This window comes from Mustela lutreola, chromosome 3 (assembly GCF_030435805.1).
Source record: "Mustela lutreola isolate mMusLut2 chromosome 3, mMusLut2.pri, whole genome shotgun sequence".
In the NCBI taxonomy this organism is placed as follows: domain Eukaryota; kingdom Metazoa; phylum Chordata; class Mammalia; order Carnivora; family Mustelidae; genus Mustela; species Mustela lutreola.
The window spans coordinates 75,051,451-75,075,995 of record NC_081292.1 but is presented as its reverse complement, the minus strand read 5'-3'; the positions used below and the strand labels follow the sequence as shown (position 1 = coordinate 75,075,995).

General features: G+C 42.8%; 1 protein-coding gene across 12 annotated transcripts in view; it reads left to right on the top strand.

Annotated features, from left to right (window-relative positions):
• Positions 1 to 24,545, top strand: part of FAM110B (family with sequence similarity 110 member B) — a 191,659-nt gene that overhangs the window by 128,039 nt on the left and 39,075 nt on the right. The window contains exon 3 of one of the 12 annotated variants that reach the window (XM_059166403.1): positions 375 to 418. The exons of the other annotated variants lie outside the window; for them this stretch is intronic. The gene's annotated coding sequence lies outside the window, so the exon portion shown is untranslated. The remainder of the gene's footprint in view (positions 1 to 374; positions 419 to 24,545) is intronic. 12 annotated transcript variants of the gene reach the window in all.

The window sequence follows — 24,545 nt, the reverse complement described above, 5'->3', positions numbered from 1 at the left end:
CCCTTACCCGTTGCTCCTTCCATCCCTCAAACCTTGGCTCCTGCAAACCGGAAGATCAGTGATGTCCTTTGACCATGTGCGTGCACGGCCACTTCAGTCATCTCACGGATGTTATAACAGTGCAGCAAAACCTTCCGTGTGTTGTGATGTGGGTCTGAGAAGTCTGGTAGGGTTCTGCCAACTAAGGAAAGGTGGTTTGGACTTCAGTCAAGATCAGGGTCCCAGACTTCACACATCCATGTGAGAATGCTCCATATTGAAAATCTTAAATGTAAAAAATTTAACCTGGGCTATATGCAGATGTGATGCAGTAATAATTTAAACTCACTTTTCATTGTTTCTTTTTTTCATGACTTGCCCTGGGAATATGCCAGACATCAGACAACTATATTAAGGTTGGAGTCCTCATAGTTTATTTGTAAGTTAATTTGATTATAAACAGTATAATATAGCTACCCATCCCACATAGTACATGTACTAGAAGCCTACCTCCTTTCTTTTAGAAAACTGTCCTGTTTCGTAGAGTTACTTGTGGCCTCCTTTTGCCTTAATGTCTTCTTTCCTGATATACCTAGAGCCCATTTTTTCCCAAATGTTCCAACGTTTCTGCCATATGCCTTTGAATAATATTTCACAGAAACTCAAACACGCCTCCTTCCTGAGGCTCTTTATCCCCCAGGGTCATTTCCAGGCCAGTTACTCTCTAAGCTACCCCACAGCTGCTATGGCGGTGACTTCTCAACACAACGCTAGAGCCTCCCTTGGCCCTTGGCGGAGGGGGCCGGTGTGGGGAGAGGGTTCGGGGGAGAAAGGGTTGGGAGATCTTTCCTTTTCTTGGATTCCTGTGCCTTTCCTTTCTGGGTTTATTCTCCCATCTGACAAAGCACATCCTCTATGAGCTCCGTAAATAAAGTTTGCCTGGGAGGTGTACTTTTGAATCCCTACATGCCTAAAACATGTCTTTATTCTCTCTGTGCTTGAAGAAGGATGGCCTGGGCATATGACTGTAGGTTAAACGAGCATTTTCCCCCAGTTTTGAAGACAAGGCACCACTGTTTACTGGAATGCTCTGAAGAAGTGCGGTGCCATTCTGGTTCCTGTATGTGTTCTGTTTATCTCATGAAGCTTTTTTAAAAAGATCTCCTATTTGTCCTGAGTTCTGAGATTTCACAGTGATGTGACTTCCTGTGGATTGTTTCTTTATTCTTTTCTTCATTTGTTCTTTGAACTGCTCTTCCTGGCTTCAGATGCCTGTGTCCCTCCATGACTAATTTTTTTTTAATTTTTTTAAGAATTATTAAATTCTTAAATAGTGTCTCCCTGCCTTAACCTCTATTCTCTTTGCCTAAAATGTTTATTACTAGATTTAGTAATATTACTAGACCTGGATAGAGCATCTCATTTTTATCACTTTTTTCATAGCTATTTCCTAACTTCATTGTTTGTTTATTTGTTTTGTTTGGTTGGTTTTTGTTTTGCTCTACCTTCTGGGAGAGTTGCTTGATTTTCCTTCAAATCCTCCTATGGAATCTTTACTTCGGTTAAATATTTAATCTCCAACTCTTATTTATTTATTTTTTTAAGGAGCATTTGGTTTTTATATTAGGGCTGCAATAGCTTTACTAATTTCTCTAGACAATTTCCTAGGCCTTTTGAATTTTCTTCAGATGTCCTTTGAATACCTTGTTTTCCTCCAGGTTCCTTTTTTCTGTTCGATTATTTGGGTCTCTGGCTTTCATGTTGGAGGCTTGGCTGCCCATTACCACTTAAAAGGGAGTTACTGAGAACCTGATCAGGATCTCAGGGGAAGAAGGTAAGACCTGTCGATGGCAGAATGTACTGTATTGAATCCCGTCCTAATCCAGCTTTCTCCAGATTGGAACCCCTAAACTTCCCGAGGTGTGCCTTTCCCTCTGCCCAGTGCACGCGTGTGTGCACACACACGCACACACACACACACACACACACACCTGGGCTGATGAGTTTCTTCCAAGGGAAAAAACAGTCCTTCCCAGAAAGCATCCTGTATCTGGCTGCTGGCATGGACAGCTTGGCAGAAGAAGTGAGACAAACGCCCCACCACTTGTCACCTTCGCTGTCACTCAGTCCTGTGGGGGCTCACCGAGGTGCAGTGGGGTCTTGCCTCTGTTCCCCATCATGGGGGGGCTCAAGGACCCCCCAGTATTGTGTTTGGAGTTTCACGGGATCTGTATTTTTAGCCTGCTTACTAGCCACACACGCCACCCCCCCGATGGGCCTGTCGTGTGCCAGGGTCTTGCCTCTTTGGGGATGTTGCCAAGAAAATTCACTTGTCACTGGGATCTTCCAGCACACTTAGATGCCATTTCCACTGTCCTGTTGGGTTAGCTTCTACTCATCCCTCTGCTTTGGGTCTCTTGCTCTTTTTGCCATTTTTATTAGTTCATACTCATTTTATTTATTTATTTATTTTTAAAATTTTATTTATTTATTTGACAGACAGAGATCACAAGTAGGCAGAGAGGCAGGCAGAGAGAGAGGGGCAAGCAGGCTCGCGGCTGAGCAGAGAGCCCGATGCAGGTCTCAATCCCAGGACCCTGAGATCATGACCTGAGCCGAAGGCAGAGGCTTTAACCCGCTGAGCCACCCGGGCACCCCTTTATACTCATTTTAACAAGATGTGGGGAGTGAAAGGAGGTAAAAGAAGTCAGGCTGCCATCTTGAACCAAAAGTAACATTTGGGATTTCTTCCACTTTCTTTATATATATATTTCACATTATTCAAATTATAGCAGTTGCTAGCTATATTCTCCATATGATGCTTCCATCTTTAGAAACCATTGTGCAGAAAATGCTAAATTCTGTAACATATCAACATGACAGGGTAAAGATTTTATACACTGATACTAATTATAAATTATTTAATTAACATGACTTGTGCTTTTTAAAGATCAGTTGAGAGAGAACTTGTCAGCTGCGCCAGACTTGTTTCCATAGCTGTCCTGATTGTAGACTCCGCCACACCATTTCTTGCTATACAGACTTGCTTTGGAAGACAGAATAAAAGCAGATTTCTAAGTTAATTAATAGTGTTTGTGACAGAGATTCAGTTTTGTTCTATTTTTATAGAAAATGTGTTCTTCTGATTCTTGAGGAGGTTATGATATCCATGTAGGAAAAAGGTCTCTTTAATTTTATATGCTCTGCTAATCTTCCTTGCTTTATCTCTCTTTTATCTTTTTTCACATCTTATTCTGGAGAGAGGATCCCTGTTATTTAAGAAGAGTGTCGATATACAGAAGATAATAATGGAAATATTCAGCTCTTAAAGGGAAGACAGGGTTCCCAAGGAACATCTTCTTGGCCACTAGGTCTAAATAAATAGGCTTGATTAGAGCCTAACCTGCAGATTAGAGGCTATCCATATACTGTCAGAACCTTTAGTACTAGGTGAATTAGGATACTCAGTCATCCTGAAATAAAGTGAATTGGACCAGATGGGTCTCTTAAGTCCCTTCTGATGATAAAATCTACTGTGAAATCCTCAGTTTTCTTGATAGCAAAGTATAATGGACCATTGCTCAGAAAAGTTCTAATGGATTCCTTCTTGGGTTGCACTATCTACCAAAAAAGTTGCATTCCCAAAGCCAAACAGAGCTCATAGACAAGCTAGATGTAGAAATTGGAATTCCATATTATGCTACACACCTAACTTTGTTCATGATCTTTGCTTGCGCTCTTTCAGTCCCAGAAATAATAGCGTGCACCCCGGTGACGCATGTAAAGGTAGGCGAAGGCAGGAAGGGGAAGACACCCTCCACTGGCCTGGTACGTTTTGAGATATGCCAGAGGGTAGGAAAATTGTTGGTTTTGTTTTGTTTTGTTTTGTTTTGTTTTGCGTCACCAATTCTAGAGCAGCTTTCCATTCTTAACAGAACTTAAATTTGCAAAGCACGTGTTTTTAAAGCTTTGCCTCTGACTTTAACACACATCTCTGTTAGAATGGTCATTTAAAATAGAGAATGAATGAGGAACACTTAGGAAATGTCATATATGAGATGACCGAATCCTGTTCTTCTAAGTCAGTTATAGGAACTGGGGAATTTAAAAAGAAAAATGATTCATTCCTTTTAAGTTTTGTAGACCAAGAAGTCAGTTCTGCCCAAAATCCTTTTTCTTTGATGCTATTTTTTTTTCTTTTTAATTTGTTGTTAAAATAAGTTTAAAGCACTTCAGTCAGGAGTAGGAAATCATTGAAAATCTAGAATTGTTCCATATGAATTAGATGTAATTTTTCCTTGAAAATAGTTTTGAGAAACAATTTCAAAGAACACTATGAATGTATTATTTTATTTTATTTTACTTCTAAACTCATATACTTCCAACTTGGTATCTTCCCAAGCATGAGTAAGTTCATATGTTAATGCCTTATTGTTTTCAGTACTATTTTAATAACATATTTCAATGCCAGAATCTGAACTGTAAAAAGGAAGAGGTACTTTTTTTTTCCAAAACAAGGTTTCATTTTAGAATCTCATAACAGTTTAGAAAACACAGTCCCATCTTTATGTTTTTGAGGCCAAAATTTGAGTCTTGGGTTGTTTTTTCAGTATTTAAAATATGGAAAATGTTAAAGCTTATTTCTTCATAGAAAATGTCTCCTAACCTGATAAACATGTTCATTTCTGTTATAGTTTAACCTGTTATTTTTTTAATCTGTGTTCTTTTTAAAATAGTAATTGTTCATTTATTTGGGGAACAGAGTGGGTATTCCCCCCACATCCTGAGCAGGCTTTTTTTTCCCACTTTCTATTCTGAAATTATAGATTAAAAGAAATTTACAAAGATAATAGAAATGCCCTCCCAGCACACTCCCTACCTCCCCTCATGGTTGTGTCATATAATTATAGTGCAGTATCAAAGCCAGGAAATGGACATCATGACAGTATGTATGTGTAATGACATACATACTTTACTTTCTCACGTGTGTAATTTCACATAACTACCACAATCAAGATACTGTTCTATTTCACAAAGGTCTCCCTTTCCATACTCCCTTAAATACACACACACACACACACACACGCACCCCTCCCTAACCCCTGACGACCATATATGTGTTCTCCATCTCTGCAGTTATGTAACTGACAATGTCATATAAATGGAATCATTTATATGTATATGACTTTTGGATATTGGCTTTTTTCGCTCAATGTAAATGCCTTTGAGATCCATCCAACTTGTTGCATGAATCAGTAGTTCTTTGTGATTTCTGACTAGCATTCCACGTTCTGGATATGCTGAAGTTTAATTAACCATTCACCCACTAAGGGGCATTTTTCAAGTTTTTGACTATTACAAATTAAGCTACTGTGAACAAGTGTGGATAAGTCTTATATGGATTTGGTTTGCATTTCCCTGGAATAAATGCCCAGGAGTACAATTCCTGGGTTCTATGTAAGTTTACACCTGGCTAAAAAAAAAAAAAAAAAAAAAAACCTGTCAACTGTTCTCCAGAGTGTCTCTAACCACGTAATATTCCCACTCGTTGCATACTGTGATCCAGTTTCTCTGCAGACTTACCAGCATGATCTTGGTGATAGCACGTTTTTATCTTAGTGGCCATTAACAAGTGTGTAGAGAGAACTCTGTCCTCTTAGTGGTCAGGGATGTGGAACATCTTTTTCACCTGTTTGTCTGCCCTTCATATGCCCTCTTTGTTGAACTGCTTCTTTGTATCTTTTGCACATTTTCCAGTTGAACTGTCTGGGTTTTTTTAAAGTTGAGTTTCGAGTTATTTGTATGTTCTAGATAGGAGTACTTTGTCAGATACATATTTTGCAAGTATTTTGAGTCTGTAGCTTATCTTTTAATCCTTGTAACCGGGTCTTTCACAGAGCAGAAATTTTTTAATTTTGGTAAGTCTAGTTAATCCATTTTTTTCTTTTTTGGATCATACTTTTGTTGTTCTATCTAAGAACCTTTCACCAAACCCCAGAATCCCAAAGATTCTCTATTCTCATAATAGAACCTCTATTATGTCCTTAAAATTCTCTAGCTTTATGTCTTCCAAGTAAATCTATGATCCTTTCTGAATTTCTGCATAAGATAGGAAGTTTGGGTCCAGATTCATATTTTGGCCTATAGATGTCCGGTTTCTTCAGCACCATTTGTTGAAAAGACCGTCCTTCCTTCATTGAGTCACTGTGAAATCTTTGTCAAAATCAGCTGACCGGGGGCACCTGGGTGGCTCAGTGGGTTAAAGTCTCAGGTCATGATCCCACGGTCCTGGGATCGAGCCCCACATCAGGCTTTCTGCTAAGCAGGGGGCCTGCTTCCCCCTCTCTCTCTGCCTGCCTCTCTGCCTACTTGTGATCTCTGTTTGTCAAATAAATTTAAAAATCTTAAAAAAAAAAAATCAGGTGACCATACTTGTGTGTGAGGGATACTTGCACTATATTTGGGTTCTCGTTCCATTCCATTGATCTGTATGTCTGTCCCTCTGCAGTATCACACAGTCTTTATTACTGTTGTTCCCGTTCCATTGATCTGTATGTCTGTCCCTCTGCAGTATCACACAGTCTTTATTACTGTTGTTCCCGTTCCATTGATCTGTATGTCTGTCCCTCTGCAGTATCACACAGTCTTTATTACTGTTGTTATTTGATAAATCCTAAAAATAAGAAGAGTGATTCCTCTCACTACATTCTTTTTCAATATTGTTTTACCTCCTATAGTTCCTTTGTCTTTCCATGTAAGTTTTAAAAGAACCTTATGTGTGTTTGCATGTAACTGATACAAGGTTTTGCTTGGTACTCTTCCCGTCTTGCACAAAGTTGCATTTAAACTACTTTGCTTCTATCTGCTTCTTCTTTGTCCTCTATATTGTCTGACATGATTGTCTACTCTGAAAATATCAAAAATTAAAATTTAAAAATCTAAAAAACAGATTCAGCAAGGTTGCAGGGTATAAGATCAACATACAGAAGTTAATTACATTTCTGTATACTAAAAATGAATGCAATAACGAGTGCATAGAAAATTAAAAATCCACTATTATCTAAAATGGCTAAAAAAACAAAATACTTAAGGGTAAAGCTAACAAAGTACATATAGGCCTTATATTTTGAAAACTGTAAAACTCTGACAAAGAAATCTGGGATGATATAAATAAAAGGAAAGACATGTCATATTAATAAACTGAAAAATTCAGTTTAGTAAAGATGTCAATTATCCCCAAATTTCTAAGCAGATTTAATGCCCCCCAAAATCCCAGAAAGATTTTTTTATAAATACAGTTTCCATTTTCCTGCATTTTTTTTTAACAGGGACATCTAGAATTTCCACATTTTAAAAATGATGGCTTGACCAGGGAAATGATTTTCCAACACTACCAAGTACTTTTTTTAATACTTCAAATTAAAGGGACGCCTGGGTGGCTCAGTTGGCTATCCATCCGGCTCTTAGTTTGGCCCAGGTCATGATCTCAGGGTGGTGGGATTGTTGCGCTCAGCAGGGAGTCTACTCGAGATTTTCTCTCTCTCTTCCCTCACTCACATGCCTGCATGCACCCTTTCTCTTTCTCTCAAATAAATAAATCTTTAAAAAAAAATACTTTCAGTCAGTAATAACACTTTTCCTGTAAAACTTGAAGGCAGTAGCTTCTGTGTGCCATGCCTCGTGCTGCCATCCTGAGTGCCCACCATAACCTTCATGTCCACACTGGGAAGAAGGTGCTCTTGTCATCTCTGTGACAGAAAAGCAGAAGTGCATGGAGGGAATTTACTCAGCCAAAGTCACAGGACCAGATTGTACAGAAGCAGGATTGAAACATACACCAACTTGAGTCCAGAGTCTGCCCTGCAGTCAGAGGTCTTGCTGCCTTCCTCAGTATTCTAAGGGACTCAGACCAACATCTTTCTCAGATAACCCTACTTCTTAAAAATCACCATAATCCTTTTTGCTACCTGCTTTCCTACAAGGCTGTTTTGTTTGTTTGTTTGTTTGTTTTGAGAGAGAGAGAGAGAGGACGGAGGTGAGGCAGGAGAGTAGGGCAGAGGGAGAGAGAGAATCTGAAGCAGGCTCCATGCTCAGCACAGAGCCCGACTCTGGGCTCCATCTCCCAACCCTGAGATCACGACCTGAGCCCAAATCAAGAGTCAGATGTTTAAGTGACTGAGCCACCCAGGAGGCATTACCCCCATGCAAGGCTATATTTTCTAATATTCCCAGTATACCGTAACATTCCAGTTCTAGCTAGAGAGTTGGACCCAAGGATTATATTAAATTATCCAGCTGCAAGGCAACATTTAATAGATCATTTTTTTTGGGGGGGGGGGGGGAGAGGTTTAGCTAAAGAGCTTTCCCATCTGTCAGAGAAGGGTGACTATGGAAGTGCTGTCTTTTGCCCTGCAAGTGGAGATGGATTTTGGAATGACACGTTACTTTTCATAGGTGTCAGGGGAAGTAGGTCACTTTATAGTATTTATCAGAATATTTGAAAAAGCTGACATTGAAAAATGAGAAGTTGAATATTGAGTAGTTCTTTGTCCAAAAACTGGAAATGGATTACTAAGATATTTTCTTCTGAGACAGACAATAGCTTTTTGTATATACTTTCTTTTCTCCTCTTTCTCCCTAAGATAAATTTGAATTTAATGGTCAGTTGTAGCTTCACAAAAGGAGTCGTTTTGCCTTTACATATATATATTTTGGCTTCATTTATTGAAATATTTTTCCGGGCATACTTGTATCCACAAGAAAGCTCTAACCTCCTTTTGCTCCAGAAACAACAATTGGAGAAATCGAGAGAGCCTCAGTAATAAAACAGGTGAGCATTTAAAAGCCTCTGTCTGTCTTTAAAGCTATTAAACAGAAGAGAAAAATCCAGTGCTCTCTCTCTCTAGAAATCAGTAAAGAAAAAAGAATATCACAGAAGAGTTAGATTCCCTCTGCGCTAATGGAGGGGGAAGTTACATGAATCAAAATGTTCATTTTGGAGATGTAGGCATCGCATCCCGTGGTTCCTAGTGATATTGTTCAGTTCAGAGCCAGCGGCCTCCCATCGCAGGCGTGCAAAGTCCTGACTGCAGGATTTAACGACTCCCATTTCTAAATTGCAGTTGTGGATAAACATTTTCTAAAGAATCTGGAATGACATGATCTCAAAAATGATCTGATACTCTGCAAGCAAACGTAACACCATTAGCCTATGCACCAAGGTCAACCTCCCAGCTCTTGAGCACATCGGAGGCTACCTCTGACCTCCTGGTGTCATCAGCGCCTGTCTTGCCCCGTAATCATTCCTTAACCCAAGACGTGGCTCCTAGGTGTGATGTCCATGGTCAGCCCATAAACGCACAAGGCATCTTCAGAGCCTGTACACTGCTTGAAGGATTCTGCACAGTCCGTATATGGAAACACGCTGTGTAAAAGGTACTAGAATTTCTGGGTCATAAAGCATGTGAGACACCAACTACGGTACAGATCCAGAACCACTGGAGCGTGTGGGAAGAAAGGTGGTCCACTGACAAGGCCCTGCTGGGTCTCCGTGGCCATGGTTGACAAGATGTCCATCTCCCTCTTCCTTCCTCTCTTTCATCCAGGCCTCTTCATCCATACCTTCTTCTTCTTCATCACTGTTTCTTGGAAGACTTAAACTGAATATCAGAAATATTCTTGCCACTTTCTTGGGGCACCTGGGTGGCTCCGTTGGTTAACATCTGACCTTTGATTTTAGCTGAGGTCATGATCCCGGTTGTGAGGTCCAGCCTCCAGTCAGGCTGTGCAGTCAGTGGGGAGTCTGCTTGAGAGAGTTCTCTCTTTCCCTCTCAAGGGCCGGGGGGGATAAATATATATATATATATATATATATATATATATATATATATATATATATATATATATGGTTTTTTTAAAATATATATTTAAATATTTTAAAAATATATATTTTTTAATATAGTCTATTCGATTATTCTTTCAGTTTGTCTTCAGATGTTTCTGCTGACTTTGTCTTCTGTCTTTGTGTATCCTCTGCCCTCCTGTTCCTGTCTTCTTGCTCTGAACATAGATTAAATCTACACAATGGGAAATGTTGAAAAAGCACTTGCCATTCACCCGCCACACCCTCCTTCCCACTGCATGGATCCCCTCTAAAATTTCTTGAACAGATGGTAAGCCTGTGTCTTGCACAAATCCTTCCTGGGAAGAAAAGCTCATTCTTTACAGAGGACTTAGTTCCAGTGCAGGATACTCTTAACTGTTTGAAAATTCTTCCTTCAGTCAGTCTGCAGATCGCCTCTGCAGTCTCTGTTCTTCCTCAGATAGCAGTGTTTCTCCAGGTCCTTAAAAAGAACAGTGGCTAAGGCGAATTGCCCCCTGTGCTAACGTAGGTCCTACTGCCATCTGCATGGCACAGGTCAAGAACAAGGAGGCCAGGGAGATGCTGCGGTAAAGGGTGGAGCCAGGGTAGGAACCCCAGAACCTGAAGGATGCAGCCCCATGAGCCCCTCTTTCCTCCTTGTTTGCTTAGCCCATCTGGTCCTCTGTCATCGGTGTCTCTCAGATGACTTTCCTCCACTCACCACTGGAATGGTTACGGGTTAGACTCTGACTTTTCCGTCTTTAGCTCTAACCCCCTGCTGTTCTTCCTTAGAACCCAGCCATCCTATCTCACTGCCTTTTCTCGGAGTTGTGCAGTCTGCGCTCTGGAATGTTGTGAATGCCACACTCGCCTCAGTATGTCCAGCACCTACATAGGTGGCTGGTGCAGGGTTGGCTTTAGTCGGTATTTGTCTAGTGATTGACTTCCTGCCATTGATATTATATATGCGGTGAATTCTGAGCTGTTTCTCCCTGGGGTCTCTGATTTCCCATTGGTAACCTTCAAATTCAGGGAAGCGATATGTTCTTCCTCTGTCTTGTAGGAGATAAAATTGTAATTGATCAGAGGATCTGCTTTTGGCAGAAGAAGCAGTAAAGGGAGAGTCGTCGCTTCTTGTCACTTGTAAGTTTTGCCTCTGTGGCAGTCTGTTATCTGTGCCAGAAGGTAGCTGCTGACTCACTGGAGTCAAGGAACGTTCCCACAGCAACAACACTGGTGTTCCATCTTGCAGCATCTGCCCATGCCCACCCATGGTCTCTGAGGGGGGGTCCATAACCTCCACCTGGACCCACAGCGTCTCTCCCCCCTGCCATTCCTTTAGAGCCATCATCATTCAGAAAGGTCTCCTCCAGGGTCACAGGCCAGTTACAAGATGTCCCAGACAACCTCTGACTCCTCTAAGCCATTACTCAGCGCCTGTGTTAATGTTTGTAGTTCTGGGTTTTGTGTCCCTGTTCTCAGCACGTTTGTGTGAAGCCTCTCTCCTACCTCATGCTCATGTTTCTTTTTCTGCTGTATCATTTCTGTCAGCATACACATGTGCTGTCATTTCTACCATCTTAAAGAGGTAAAAAAAAAAAAAAAACTCTCTTGATCCTACTTCCCCTCTAGCCATCACCTCTTCTCAAAGCTCCTGGAATAAGCCGCCAGCACTCAGTCTCATCTCTCTTCCCTTCTCTCCCTAGCACTTTCCCGAGCTCTTTCTACTGAAGTCGGCAGCTAGTTTCCACCTTGCTACTTCCTTGTTCTCTTTTTCTTGTTAGCAGCTATACTTATCAGACTATGTATTTTCTTTATTCCTCTTACTTATCATCAGGTATACGAGCACCATAAATGTGGTTCATTTTCTTCATTGCCTGATCTACAGTAGATGCTCAGTAAACATTTTCTGAATGAACCATGAGGCTGCTGGTGCTTCCTACCTTCTAGACCTTCTGTGTACATGAACTTGCTTAACCATGCCCCTTTAGGGGGCTGCTCCCTTGAGGGCAATTAGGTTGTAGGACGTTGTCATTGTCATAGCAAGTGGGTCTCCATGGTCTGAGGGACTCATGCCTTCTACAGGCAAGCCCAGAGGTGGGCTTAAGCTTCGTCAAGACAAAGTCTGGTTGTTACCTCATCACCTGATGACTAGCTTGTTATTTTTCCTGCATTAAGAAGACATTCTGTAAATGAAACAAGATGGGATTGGGTGGGAGACAAACCATAAGAGACTCTTAATCTCACAAAACAAACTGAGGGTTGCTGGGGGGAGGGAGGTTGGGAGAAGGGGGTTGGGGTTATGGACATTGGGGAGGGTATGTGCTTTGGTGAGTGCTGTGAAGTGTGTAAACCTGGTGATTCACAGACCTGTACCCCTGGGGATAAAAATACATTATATGTTTATAAAAAATAGAAAATTAAAAAATAAATAAATAAATAAAAAGAAGACATTCTGATTTCCTTAGGAAGATATTGGCATAATTATTTTCCACCAAGGAGGGTGAAGTGAAATTTTGAGATCCCCTCAGAGAACCTTCCCAGACCGAGTTTTTATTGTCACAGCCACAGACTGGATGTATTGGGCCTATTTTTCATATTTTATGAAGGCCATCTTGCCGAGTTTTCAGAACATCCTTCCTCCTCTCATTCCCCCTCACTGTTTCATCCCTCTGGCACAACCTAGCGTGGCTCTCTGCAGTTTCTCCCGACAGCAGGGGACACAGTTTCTGCCACCGCAGCAGGAAGGAGGTTTTGTTATGAAAGCAGCCTGAGGCCTGGCATCGGATGGGTTGGAGGTGGTGAGGAGGGCACCTGCTGTGTTCTTTCCTCCCTGCCTCTCTGGCTCACATCCAGACCAGCCCCTCGTCCCTCCTTCCAGGGATGGGTGTTTCCATGACTGTTAGAGCAGTGCAAGGGCACAGGGTGAGAATATAGCCAGACCTGAGGTTGACAACAAGCTGGCCAGCTTCAGGCAAGTCCCTTACACGTTCTGAGCCTCAGTTTCCCCATCTGCTAAGTGGAACAAATGATACCTGTTAGGCAAGGCTGATAAATATAAGGTATCCATCCCACCTAGCCTGAGGTCTGGCAGAGGAAAGGTAGCGCCCCACCTCCACAAATGGTTACTGCTCTATTTCTCTTCTTAGACTTAGTGATTGTGCCTACAATCAAAAGCTTGAGAGATCATGAAACACTAAACCTCAGCAACCACATTTTGGCACAAGCAAGATAATTCTTGTTAAAAAATAATAGAAAACTCCATTTCTTGCCAAACAAAATATGATAGAGACTGAGGGGGGAGAAAAACGATTTCAAAAAGTCTACTCCCTTTTATCACTTTGAATGAGTCATTTTTCTTTAGTAAACAGGAGTGAGAAGCTTAAAATTAATCAAGATAGAGGCAGATAGCATCATTCTAAAGTGAAAGCATGAAGGGAAGTAGTTAAAAAAAAAAAAAAAAAAAAGGTGCCTTGTATGTGAGTGGATCATGAAGGCGGAGCGTTCAGAGCTTATGAAAGACACATTTTGTCCATCCTGCAGTGTCTGTAGTTTTTACAAGTTTTTATCAGATTACTTTTACTATGGACTTGCGATTACCATAATCCTTAGAGAGCCTCTTAAATGCACAGCTGTGTGTTTGTTTTCTTTGCATAGCAGGAGCATGGAGATGGGGAAGGAAAGCAAAGCCTTCGGGATAGTTTTAGCTTTTTGTTGTTTATACTGAGGCGGAGACCCATCCTGAATTGAACACATGTCAGACAGGGTCCCTGCAAGAGATACCATCAGGGAGTGTGGCCTGGAAGAAGGGGTCCTGGTGGCAGTTTAGAATGGACAGGCGGGAGAGGGTTGTGCTCCCCCTCACCCCCCGAGATGTATCTTTGTCACCAGGATCTCCCCCTCCCTCCTAACGGCACCTTGCTTCCAGACACCTCCAAACTGCCTAGCAGAGCCAGCAGTTTGGCCTCCTGACTGCTGTTCCAGTTCCAGCGAGCTCAGATGCAGAGCTGGAACAGGCCTGGGCAAGTTGAATGAACTTATTAGTCATTCCTGAGCTCCTTGTCACCTGGACCCAAAAATAATACTTCAAGTGCAAATTGTGGTGAAACCTTACCTTGTGCCATTCTCAGTTGGAAAATGATTGGTCTAAGATTGGTAAGTGCTAGAGATTAAACTGTGTGCCGCGAAACTAGACGTCGATCTACTGAGGTGTCATACTTTGAAAATGATTATTTGTCCCACAATTCCATCTAACCCTTAAAAATGAAAAAACTACAGTTATCGCTTCTGGGTACACTTGAGGCAGAGAACTAGTTGTTCTAACAACTGCTGTATACCAACTATTCAAGAAACAGTAATTCTAAGTGTTCCTTGGCAAATGAGATCCACAGTATTTGTTTGAAATGAACCTACTGGTTGTGCTTTAAAATTCTACCTTGTATTAATTTCCCTTTGTGCCACATTAGCGTTCTAAGCAGAGTTCAGTGCTGGTGTGTTCGTTAAATTGTGCATTGGCAGGCTGTTGCCCCAGAGTCTCCAATCAGAAGGAGGCATTTTTTTTTATAATTTTTTTTTCTTTTAAAGATTTTTATTTATTTATTTGACAGACAGAGATCACAAGTAGGTAGAGAGGCAGGCAGAGAGAGAGAGAGGAGGAAGCAGGCTCCCTGCTGAGCAGAGCCCGATGCGGGACTCGATCCCAGGACCCTGAGATCATGACCTGAGCTGAAGGCAGAGGCTTAACCCACTGAGCCACCCAGGCGCCCCCAGAAGGAGGCATTTAGAGTGTAGTTTCAAATGTGTAAAGTTTCTTCCCAGTTGCACTTTTGGAGCTTTTCATTTGACATATTAATTGAGTCTTTATAATATAAAATGATGTGCTAGATCTTCTGCTGGGTGCTTGGTATTTTATTTCAGCCTACTATGTGCATGGCTGGTGGCTTTTCTAGAAATAGCAATCAAAAGCACGTGATCCCTACTATCCGATGCTCTGGGTCGTAAGATAGTATGAAATCTCCGTCTTATGTTGCTCGTTGTTCTTTCTAATTTATTTCTCATTATTTCCATCCAAGTTCAGGTAACTTTGATAGCTCTGCAGTCAGCGGTATCCAGAAAGAAAATGAAATTAATGGAACCCAATTTATAACCACTCCACCTTCTCTACTTCTGCATTTTAAGCTGTTAGCAAATAGCATGGTTATTTGATTTCACAAAAAGTTAGGAAGGTAAACTCTAAGTAGTAAATAGCCATTTGCTAAGCAGTAAATAACCAAGGTTAGAGTTTAGAACTAAAATATAATTAGCGTGGGTCCTTAGCCATATTACTCAAATAAAAAACACGTAAAATGCATCACCCATATCTTTTTAAAAGCACTGGAGTCATGGTGTGACTCAGTGAAGTGGGCCTCCTCCTTTAGGGACATTGGCAAGATTGAATTTTAAAACCTCGGGCACCTGGGTGGCTCAGTGTGTTGAGTATCTGCCTTTGACTCAGGTCATGATCTCAGGGTCCTGGGGTCAAGTCCTGCACTGGGCTTCCTGGTCAGTGAGGGGCCTGCTTCTCCCTCTCCCTCTGTGCCTCCTTTCTGCTCGAGCTCATTCATGCTCTCCTTCAAATAAATAATTTTTTAAAAATAAAAACCTATAAGATGCATTAATGCAGTCCTGAGGACATCATATGTGCTTACCAAGAAGTGGTCATGATTAACACGTTAATTATTAAACATAATACCTAGGAATTTACCTAATACATTTAGAGTGATCTTGATCTACTGTCAAAAAAAAAAAAAAAAAAATGCTGCTTTGTTTTTTCTCCCTTCAGGTTGAAAAATGTTTCACAAATTTATTTTAACACGTTGTGAAGTGTATTTCAGAGTAAATATCCTTTTACCCCAAGGCTGATGCCTAGAAATTAAAAATATTTTCAGAAATGAAGGATCGCTCTGTATTGTCACCCTTAATCTTTGTTGTTGCATGTATGTGCTGTGGTTGCCGTAGAGTACAAGTTTACACAGCTAAAGGGAAAAGTAGTATGCAAAATGCATTTACTGAGAATGAATGTCAGTGGAGAATGGGGCACAGGGTACCCAGATCCACACAGCCCCAGATTCTGGTCAGTTCTCTCAGAGGCGAGGCACAAGTACTTACCCTCTCCTCCTATACAGGGGCTCAGATAGCATTTCGGGGGTAATCATGGGGATGGATACGGTGGCACTCTTAGCAGTATCTCCGTGAACAATACACGTAGCTCACAGAGTTCATAATCCGCGACATCGTTAAGCCCCTGCAAGACCATTAGGTTCCTGGTCTCTACCTAGGGGACCAGCTAACACTGAGACCAACGCGAACTAGCCAGGCTTCTAAGGCCTGCGATTTGAGTGCCCTAGTCTATAAAAAAGGAACGTGGTCCCTTGAATTCAACATTCATTTAGAATTTGGCCCTGGCCTCCCACATTCTCGCAGCTGAACGTAAAGCCACATAAAATTCTCACTAGAGAGAATAAAAGTGACAGAATAAAGAGAATAAAAGTGATCCGAAAGTGGTATCATTTTATGTTTGTTCGGAGAAGACAGGCAGGCCTATTGGATTTTCATTAGGAATTCTAGTAGCCCTGCTTTTTAATTATTTGTAGTTCTTTTCATTAAGCAAGCACTTATATTGGCCAGTGATTTTTGGCACTGGCTACACACACAGCCTTGATTTCTGTAATCTCCGGTGAAATCAGGCAGAGCTTCCCCACATTGGAACAAGTTGGTGGCCCTCTTATAGCAACGTTTCCTTTACCTTTGGCCAAAAAAGAATATTGAACCAGAAGTGTGATTTTTTTTTCCCCCTCTAATGCCCTTTTTCCTTTAAATTGTCTTAAGTAGGAGAAAGGCATTTTCAAAGAAACCCGTAACATTTTTAAATAATGGATTGACTTCAAACTGAAAATGAAGCATGTGAATATGTTTTCTAAATGACCTTGAGAATGACATTAAAGAATCCATCATAGATTGAGATTTGACCTACTATTTTTCTCCTACCAATTTTAGGTTTGATTTCGTTTTTAATAATGACTTTATTATTTACTCTAGCCTGGTTCACTCACATAACTGTTTGCTTTGAAATTCGAAACCACATATTTTCTCTGTAACTCAGATAAAAATGGGGTCACGCAAATGACCTTTCAGACAGAAACTGCATGGTCCATCCACTTTGACAGAAATAGCACACACTCATACACACACACACACACACACACACACACTATCGCTGGAGAGTAATGGAATCATTTTAAGACAAAAGATCATTCAGTTACCATAAAGCTTGAAATCTAATGATGGTGATTATCAGTGCCAATTTGTGGACACTGGGGACGAAATTTAATAACCGCTCACATTTACTGAGCAAACTTGGTGCCGAGTTCCACGCTGAGCCCTTTTCAGTGTATTCCCTCACAGAATTCCCACATCAGCTCTAGGAAGCGTAGGAATCATTATCCATAGATGAGGAAATTGAGGTACACTGAGCTTGAGTAATTTCCTGGGGTCGCAGACCCCACTGTGGAGTAAGCGCAGTAGACCTTGACCTGGAACCTGGGCTCTGAACTGAGGAGGGGCAGCGAGTCCAAGGGCAGAGGGAAAACCTGAAAGATATTATGTGGAGCCCTTTTGTCTTTTGCCCTGGATTCATGAGGGTTAAACTGGAAGTGTGTGTACTCTTTTTCCCAGTGCCCTGAGAACTCACCTAGCCAAGTTCTCCTTTCCATCCCCACGATGAAATCTCAGATGGGACCCATAGCTCTTCAGTTAGTCTTAAATAATTGAAAATTCTCAGATCAGTTTCAGGGTAAAAGAGCCCAGGCCAGCATTTGTCTCAACCCAGACTCCAACCTCTCATCTGGTTTAAATGAGCTTCTGCCTCTTCCAACTTGGTGTTGGCTTGGAAGGGGAGGAGGAGGAATTACTGTGGAGGAGGAGACATTGTAATAAACATTGTGGGTTTTTCCTCTCTCCTTCCTTTCTCCAGTTCCTTTCCCACTCATGATTAGGGATCACCTCTGACCTCTCCCTGTAGGTCCTGTGAGGGCGTGCAAATGTGCAGGGCATGCAGAGTGTTGTGGGGAAGAGGACAGGATTCCTCTCCTTGTCCCTGGGCATGGGCTCTTCGCAGCTGGCTCTTGCTGGGAGTTTTTGGGTTGCCTGGCGGCAGCCACACCCCCTCCAGCCACTCAGGGGGTGCTCACAGCCTTTCCCTTGGTGCAAGGCGGCTGGCTTCTGTTGAGGGTGAATCTTTGGGGGAATTCCTTTTATCATAACCCCAGACCACCTTTTCCCAAGTACGAACGTGGACCTAGGAAGCTCCCATCCCTGTACGCATGGAAACACAGCTTCCTCTCATCTGTCTGAGATCAGGTTAGACAGACATAGCCGCCTACATCACAGTCCTGAGCAGAGAGCTGAGACTCCTATGGCAAAGTTGTCTCCCATTCTGGTCTTTGTTTGCCGACTTGACATGAGGCAACACTGTGGGTAACAAATTGCACCCCTCCATGCTTCCCTCTGGACTTGCTCGGCTCACAGCGCCACCTGGAGGGTATTTCCATAACACAGGGCCTCCTGGGTTGTCAGAATAATTTTCTCACATTTATCAAAACGCAGGCACAAGTCTCCTGCTGTTGCACCAGTGTGCCCCAGCACATTATATGAGAGCTAGTGAGATAGACATCACTTCTTGATCCATATCTGGGTAGTTGTTTTAAGTGAAGAGTTGGCCTCTCCCACATATGTGCCCTCATTCCAACATCTGTTTGTATCCTACCATTGTGTAGAAGGCACATTTCAGGAGAAACAGGACTTAAAGGAGGTGCTGAGAAAGTGTGGAAGTGGTTTACCTAACATGTGGAAAATTGAAACAAAGTAATGGAAACCTAGGGTGGAGATTGTTACTAAATAACATATGAATGAAGACCTCCTCTAGCCAACTGAAAAAAATAAGCTGAAAAATGATGAGGATACTGGAATCAGAAGTTGAAACGTTATTTGGAAAAGCCCCTAGGGGCACCTGGGAGGCTCAGTTGGTGAAGTGTCCACCTTCAGCTCAGGTCATGATCTCAGGGTCCTGGGATCCAGTCCTGCAGCCGGTTCCGTGCTTCTCCCTCTCCTGCTCCCCCTGCTTGTGCACTGCTCTCTCTTCTCTCTCTCTCTGTCAAATAAGTAAATAAAATATTTTTTTAAAAAGTCAAAGGAAAAGCCCCTGGCTTCCAAGAGTATTCAAAGTGATAGTGTGAATGGCCGGATTATTTCACTTACAGCTTGGAGCTGATGCTGATGGTCATGCTGAGGTCAAAAAAGAGAAGCTTCAGCCATCAGAATTATAGATGAGCGGGATTCACCAGATGATAAGAAAGAACGAGGCACGTCATTCAGTAATTGAAAAAGTACAGGTCCTGAAAGGGCAGTGGTTTTGACTTAATGCTTCCAGATGGTTGGCCCTCTGAATTCTTAGTTTCTGTTCAGTCACTAGTGTGCAAATTCAGTCCATTTTTGGAAACATACTTACTTTTCCACTTCCGATATGCTCCTCTACTTTTGCATTGTATTTTTTACAATTATTTTAGCACTGTGAAAGAAACCGAAAGGAGTCTGCGCTTGGAAGGGAAGATGTTGAAAACATGGCGTATTCACTAAAATTGATAAATCAGTGTCTTCCAAGGGGAATGGCATTGCTTCCTTTAGCCCCCAGAACTCTTAAGCATTATTTTTTAACGCATTTTGCTTCTAAATATAATCTTTTTGTGATAACCACGGTATTGTTAACTATGTGCGATATGTATTAAGGAGGTGACAAATTTTGTGACACCCTGCTGGTTCAGAAATCACCAGCGTTGGAGGTCAGGACCGATGTGTGCATGCACTGGGCTGGTTTGTAGGGGCCGCTAGAGTTGGGTTTGGCTCAGGCCTGGCATGCAGAAGAGCAAGCAATGGAAGAGAGAGTGTACTTACCCATAAGCCACTTCTCAGTAGTCATACCAGAAGCCCAGTCATCCTCAGTATGCCCCCTCACCCTCCACACCTGGTGTGTCTGCAAATTCAGCCCAGTGTACCTCGTCAGCATCTCTTGAATTGTCCATGCTTCCGTCCATCCCCAGAGACCCCCTCCTCATAACTGTTCTGTGAACAAAAAGTGCCTCTGCCCCTACTGAATCTTCTCAAATCCCGTAAAGAAGTGGGTACTATTATTATCCCCATTTTGGAGATGGAGAAGTTGAGGCCCAAGGCTACTCAGCTTTATGGGGCTGAGCCAGGACCCAGACCCAAAGTCAGCTGCTCTGAGCCCTGCTGCTCTCTCCCACCCCCAGACAGTTCTGACTGGCTCCTGTCAAAGCCCCTCTGGCTCCCCTCTCCAGCTACCCATTCTCTGCCAGCTGGGGATTTCTTAAAAATACAGATCTGACCATGTCACTGATGCTTCATTCCCCTTCTGTTTGCTCCCCATACTCTGCCTAAAACCTGGAGTCCATCTGCCCTTGCCACCCGCAGTGGGTCTCTGACCACTGTCCCCTTAGCACACCGGACCAGCCACTGGCTGTCTTTGATGTTTCTGAATTGTACCATGAACTCAGTAGACAGCCGCTTTGAGAATGGATGGACGCGCCTTTATTCCAGATCCTCACTGCCCTTCATATGACTGACTACTGAGAAGTGGTTTGTGGGGAAGTCTTTTGGGACAGTCCTGCCACATTTGTCACTGGCATTATTCAATTCATATTCGTCATATGCATTTTGAGTCTTTTTTTTCCCCCTAAATTATCATGACTTCCTGTTTCTTTACACCTGACACCTAATTGCTCCATCGACAGGTACTAACTGATTGAACACAGCCCATCATTCAGTGAGCACTCCTACATTGTGAGTGCATTTCTGTTATATTTGTTAAGAATTCAAACGTCACATTGTCCTATGAAACTGTGCGTTTTTTACTTCACTGACATGGATGCTTGTCTGTTCTTAAACGGGCATATCCAAGAACAGCTGTGAGAGGGACCCCCCCACACAGCAAGTCATTAGCACAAACACTATTACAAAAAAAGTCAGAAAGCGACATGGCACAATTGTATATGTATCCCAGTGTTCTGTGATCAGACACATGAGGAAATTAGAAAGATCAGTTCTTCAAGAATCCTTATTAACCTCAAAGGTAAACTGCTTCTTTTCTTATTTGCCTCCAAGAATGTTTGAACCAAGATGTTCTCAAGCTCACCAAATTCAACACATTCAATTTTTATAGATAAGGTCACCACACTGAGCTGTTTGGTGATCAGAAATTGAATTAAACTCCCCCTTGACAGCAACATTACCGCCTTGTCCATGCCGGAAGGCACCTGGGAAATGGCCAGTCTTCACATATTTAAGAAACTTCTGTAGGTGGATCTGGGACTGTGTTCAATCCCAGGGTGTCCTTGCTCTAACTGCAGTGCTTTCTTCATACTTAAAATTTAAAGACCAATTAAGCATTAACTATCTCTTTCTTTTTACTTACCAGAAGCACTTGGCCCCCAGTGTTTCACAAATTGAATTTTAAAATCGGGTGAGTTTCTGCAGAGATCTGGATTTGCTGCTTCAACAGTGAACAGCAGTCCCCATGGCAGCCCTTAGCTGGCGGCCTCTCACGCAGGCCACAGTCGCCCATCATCAGCCCCACCTCAGAGGCACTGCAGTGCGTGGTACCCGGATTCCAGCACCTTTACCTTTAAGCAGTTTTCACATAAAGTGTGTAGAGGCATTTCAGTTCCAACCTGTTGCTTCCTAGTACAGCAGCGGGCTTCCTTCCCTTTGCCCTGGCCAGTCAAAGGCTGGACCAGCTTCCTGGGCATCACCTGGGATCTTTGAGAAATGCAGAAGCTCGGGCCGCATCCCAAATCTACTTCAGGATTTTCCATTTCAAGGACATCCCCAAGCAGCCACCGGCACCTTCAAGTTTCAGAAACACTGCTACAGTGAGTGGGAGTCACCATTTGTTTCTGCGCCCTCTGTCCCTGCCTGGTATTCCACTGCCACACAGATAACATGTCCAGAGCGCAGTGGAGTTCACACGTGCTCTGCTTCAGCTGACCATTTTGTACCTTGGCTCTGCCAAGCTTTATTCTCCAGTTCATTCTAGACTTTCATGAAATGTTCCAATGAATATTCAGCAAGGTCGAATATAGCGAAGTAGTTTGCAAGTGGACATTTCTCTCCATCTGGCTTATGTTTCCTCTTCTTAGCCAGAAGTCAGCGCTCAAGCAGGACTGTATAACTGTGGCGCAAGCAGTCCTGTGCAGCTGAGGTCAAATTTTGCTTTCCTGGAACAGGATGAGGCAACAGCAGTCTCTCCTGGCCACGCCTGAGGGGTCTGCCCAGGTGTTGGGGACCAGTGGCAGGGCTGCGTCAGCAGAGGGTCATGTGCCACAGTGTTCCCTGAGCACAGTTTGTGGTTGTCACAAAATGACGTCGAGATGTAGCCCCGAGTTTCCAGGTGTGTCATCTACCACTTGACCCATCTTTTCACCAAATGTACTTGGTCCTCATCGAGACCATATACCTTACAGAACTCTGGGAATGTACAGCTCTGTCCCAGCCCACACTGTTGAAGCAATGAAAAGCACAAGAACACAAGTTAGGGATTATATGATTAAATAAGTATTAGAAGAAGGAGCAGCCTAAGCCACCTTCATTATGTTTGAAGTACGCATAGTTTGTTGGCTACTCCAGATCCTCCAACACGCGACCTGTTCCTACAGCATTGTCTTCTGCTTTCAGTTCTTTCAGGAAGCTGTTTTTCTTGTCCTCTCTGAAGAGTTCAAATTAAAGCTTTTTAAACTCTGAACCTAGTGCTGTGTAAATATCAGTGTGTTGAAAATTATTAGGGCAATTGGGCATGACAGAGGAAAGAAGCGGGGTGGAGCAAAAAGGAAATGAAGTGGAAAGTGGTTGCAGTCAGTGCCTTTCTTACATAATCCTTCCACACCGGTTTTGTTCTAGAAACTGCTCACCAAGGTTAGATGGCTGGGAGCAGACAGTCTTGCCTGCAGGAGCCCTCCGGAGGGTGTCTGCCTCCGTTTACCCATTTTCTCGCCTTTTTTTCCAGGAAGAAATCAGTGTGAAAGCAGCCCAGGGAGCTTCCTGAGGCGTGAGCCCTGGTACACAGACCGGTGTCCGTCAGTCCTGTGCGTTGAGAGTAACGATTCTTATTTAGTGTTCAAAGATCTCAGAGCCCGCCGTGACAGGGCATGCTGGAGAGTTTGGGTCAGTGACAACATAGATATTTGGGCTTCTGGTCCTGATGGAATGGATGGAATTACAAGGGAAGAGTCATGCAGGGGCATGGGCTTTAAGGCCAGTTCACAAAAGGATGATCAGGACAACTCATCATTCAGAGAGTATTTTCCTAAGAACAGTGAATGCAGGAACCATGGTCCAATCATAGGCCAATAGTCCCAGGTGCCATTTTCAAAGTGGAGATAGTTCATTCATTCTTAGCTTCTCAGAACCCCATGGTTTAGAGGGAGAGAGGATCTTGGGAATCTCATTCAAGCACCTCATATCCCAGATGAAGGGAGGAGACCCCGGAGAAGAGGTATGAGCTCCGTCACCTACCCCCCACCGGGCCACCTTCCCACTTGCCTTGCAGAAAGCTTGCTTTGGTCTTTAACACAAAGCTGATGGGCGCAAATCTCAGTCATGTCCTTCACTTTGCTCCCAAATGTACTGCCACTGTCCCAACTGCAGACACAGTTGGAAGCCCCAGATGTGAAGATGGAGCTGGAGATGTTATACTCATTCACTTACTGGGGAGAAATGTGGCCTGGTAGGAGTGGGGGCATGGTGGGTGGGGCAACCCTCTCTCAAGCGCCTGGAAAGATCCAGTGGGGTTGCCTCTGAGCCCAGGTTCTGCTACCTGTTCTGCTTCTGAGCTCCACAGGGAAAGGGGCTCCAGTTCACCTTCCATTAGGTGGACCCTAGGGTGGTAGATGAAGAAACACAGAAGGCTCCGTGGAGAAATTGCCGCTCCCCTCTGGCATTTCATTCAGAATTTGTTCAAAGAAGCAATCTCACTTAATCTTCATGAGAGGGGGGAAGAGGTGGCTCTTTCAACTAAGTTGAAGTGTCATAACAACTGCACAATTAAAGGAAGTTATTATGTAGGAATTGCCTTGGGGCTTCTCAAGTCTTGCCTCGGAAAATATTTTTATTAGAACAAATCCTTTTGCAGATTACCGAAATTGTCTCTTTGCAAAACATGGCGGTGAGTGTATTTGGAGATTGAGTTTTTAAAAGATGGTAAGGGAGGGGTGCCTGTGTGGCTCAGTGGGTTAAAGCCTCTGCCTTCAGCTCAGGTCATGATCTCAGAGTCCTGGGATTGAGCCCCACATCTGGCTCTCTGCTCAAGCAGGGAGACTGCTTCCTCCTCCCTCTCTCTGCCTACTTGTGATCTCTGCCTGTCAAATAAATAAATAAAAATTTTAAAAAAATAAAAAAATTATTAAAAAAAAGATGGTAAGGGAGAACAATCAGGCTTCCCTTCCCCCACCTCCACTCTTGTTCTTAATAGACACTTCATTTTCTTAACATGCAAGTAGATGATTTTATGGTTATACCACTCTCTTTATTTTGCAAATTAGTTTTTTGATGTTAGTTGAATACATGATCCTTAATATTCCTAATTATAGCCAAAGACGCC